Raw genomic sequence first — 3,540 nt, forward strand, 5'->3', positions numbered from 1 at the left:
TAAACCTTTGTAAATTAGGAGCTGTGACAGGTTAAGAAAAGAAAAGAGTTATAGGTGACCCAAAGGTTAGGTTTGTTTTTTTTTTGTTTGTTTGTTTGTTTTTTGTTTTTTTTTTGACTCTTGAATAAGGAGTTCAGTGGCTGATAAGGTATGGATACAAGGTGCCCATGCCTGGCTGGGTGCAAAAGAGGATCCCAGTTGGTGACATAAGACTCCAAGGGCAAATCCCTCTTTTTCAGTTATGTAGAGGGAAAAAAGAAGAGTCAAATCAGGGACCTTAAGGAGATCCTATTGGAGCATTTGGAAAGGTAACAGGTTTGAAAAGAGGTTGCTGGGTGGGACCTAACTCTCCTTCATATAAGGGGTGAGAAAGGAGGGCAAAAGAAGGAACCCAGGAATGTAAAAAACTGCAATTCCTAGGAACGATTAAATCTCTTCCTTAGTAGAAGGAACAGTTAGAGACTGAATCAGATTCTTTCTATCTAAGGTAATAGCCTTGTGGGTTGGGGTAAAGGTTAGTCCCAAACAGGTGAACTGACGAGTGGACAGTTGGAGTTTAGAAGGTGAGACCCTGAAGCCTAGACTCGAAAGGAAATTTAGAAGAGCAGAGGTGTCAGCTTCCCTAATTTCTAGATAGGGGCTACAAATAAGGACGTCATGTACATTAAGTGCAATCTTAGATTTAGACAGAGACAGTATGTCAGAAGCCTGGGACTGATCAAATAGGTGTGGGCTGTCCCGGAATCCTCGAGGTAGAACAGTCCAGGTAAAGGCAAATATGTTCTGTGACTGGGCATCTAGAGGGATAGAGGAAAATGCATCCTTGAGATGAGGACTGAGAAATGTGAAGTCCCTGAGGGGATAGTGGAAAGAAGTGTGTAAGGGTTAGCCACAACAGGATGGAGGGGGACCACTGCATAATTAATGCCCCTGACGTAGTTGATAGGTTCCACTAGGTTTCATAATGCTAGAATTGGGGCTTTAAAGGGGGAAGAGGTGGGACAAAGGAGTTTTGTCTCAAGAGGTCAAAGGTGATAGGTTTAAGTCCCCTAAGGCTGTGGAGAGAGGGAGGGTATTGAGCTTGGGTGATGTACCTGGTACATCCAGTAACTGGATGCCAAAGGAGAATGGTGTCTAGCAACAGAGGGGTTCTGGATGTCCGAGACTCAGGGATCAACCCGAGAAGCTGGTAAAGGAAACATGTTAGTGTTAGTAGGTTTACTGGCTAGAAGAAAGAGAAGAGGAACTGCTGACAAAGTTGGGATTAGGCAAATGGGGGAAGCAAAGGAAATAGAGGCTCCCAACTTCACTAGAAGATCCCTTTCCAATAAGAGGACAGGACATGTTGGCACTACCAAAAAGGGTACTCCCTTTAGGGGTGAGAGGTATACCACTAAAAGTGCAACTAAGTGGTGGGGTCTAATGAGGTAATGAGGTTATTACCTTCTTACCTGACAGTAAGAAAACAAGAAGAGGAAATGGGTCCCTAAAACTCCATCAGGACCAAGTAAGTGGCCCCAGTGTCCAAGAGGAAAGAGATGGGCACCCCCACATACCATGATGGCTACCAGGGGCTCACTGCTAGTGATGGCAGTAGTTGGGTCAGGGGAGCTCAGGCCTCCTCATTCAGCCGTAGCCAAGCCTAGGAAATCAGCTGGAGGGTTATCTGGGAGTGATGTCCTGGTGCAACATGAGGGCAAGCAACAGCCCAATGTCCCTCTTGATGGCACCTAGGGCATGGCCCCCTTGGTTTTCAGAAGTTAGGGCCAGCTCTCACCCATTGACCTGGTTGACCACATTTGTAGCAGGAGCCTGGTGGTCTCTGAGTCTTAGAAGACCAGGAGTCTGTGGCAGTGGCTGGAACTGGTTGGACAGCCTTTGCTAGCATATAGTATTTGTTTGCTGGCTTCCTCATCTCTTTTATGGTACACCTTGAGTGATAATACATCTGCCTGTGGAGTTAGGGATCCTCCTCCAGCTTTCTAAGTTTGCTTTTTATGTCAGGGTAGCTCTGGGAAAAAGGTAGGTCATCAGAAGTTGCTTACCTTCTGGGTTTTCAGGGTCTAGATTGGTATACTGCAATAAAGCCTTTGTGGGGCATTCTAAAAATTGAGATGGATTTTTCTTGTTTGTCCTAGACAACCTCTTGGAATTTTTCAAAATTTACTAGCTTTTAGGCTATCTTTCTTTGGCTGGCCAGAAGGCATGTCTGGCTAAAATACCAGGTGGCTGCAGAATCATACTTCCATTGAGGATCCTGGTCTGGCACTGCCTTCGATCTGATTGGATATGCCCTATCTGTTTGATTAATATTGTCTGCATGAATTCCTGCTTGCTCCCATACTCGCCTGCATTTCTCAGGAAGCAAGTTCTTAGTAAGTATCGTTAGTACATAATTGAAAGTCAAGCTATAAGTTTGAGTAATGTACTGAAACTCTTTAATAAAGGTGGAGGAGTTAGAAGTATAAGAGCCCAGTCTGCTTTCTATTTGAGAAAGTTCACTCAGTGAGAAAGGAACACACACTCTGACAAGGCCATCTTCCCCAGCAACTTCCCTTAAAGAAAGGAGCTATGCTGGGTCAGGTGTCCCTGGGGGAGAAGGACTTGGGGGGGGGGGTTGGCTATGGCCTTAGAGCATATGATAGGAGGCAATATAGGGCAATTCGAGCGACCTGTAACTGGCACAGGAGGAGGGGAGGAGTCTGGAGAGGTCAAGCTAGTAGGTTCTGGGGTATTCTGGCGAGAAGGAGAAACTGAGGCAGCAGTTTGGGTTTTCGGCAGCATGGAAACAGGTCTGTGGCTGAAGGGAGGCAGTTCATTAACTGGATCAAGCATTGTAGTATCATCTCGTGGAGGTTGTGGAGGTTTTATGGCTAAGAGAAGTTGGGTTGGGGAATAAGAGGAGCACATGGAGGGATTGAAGCAAAAATAGATGAATGCTTGGACATAGGGGACCTCTTTCCATTTACCAGTTTGCAGGCAGTATGTATTAAGATCCCTTAAAATAATTGGATCTAGGGTACCATTAAGTAGCCATTTGAAACTATTATTTAACTGAATCCAGACCTTATAGCAGAGGTGTATTAATATTGATGCCCTCAAGTCAGGCGTTAGCTTCAGAGATTTGAGATTTTCCAGGAGACAATCCAATGGGGTTCCCGGAGATGCTATCAAAGACATCGCAGCACTGATTGGAGAGTTATTGGATCATTTGTACCAGCATCTCAAGAATAACTCAATAACACCCCCCCCCACACACACACACACACACACAAAAATCAACCAGGCTGGAGGCCTATGTCATCGCTAGAGCCCCCTAGAGGTTATACAGGGTAAGTCCCGGATTTAGCAGAAAATTTCTCTACCCTAGGCCTAGGGGTTTCTTAAAAGCTGCAAGAGCCTGGAGTGGGAAGGGTGCGAGAGCCGCTTTCAAGGAGTATGGTCACCCAAGGGTCAATGTCCTATATTGTATGCCAGCTGGGAGACTGGCCATAAGGACCATGGCTGTGAAATGCCAACCCATTAGCTCCCCAAAAAGGC

The sequence above is a fragment of the Mus musculus genome, chromosome 18, assembly GCF_000001635.26.
Source record: "Mus musculus strain C57BL/6J chromosome 18, GRCm38.p6 C57BL/6J".
Classification (NCBI taxonomy): Eukaryota; Metazoa; Chordata; class Mammalia; order Rodentia; family Muridae; genus Mus; species Mus musculus.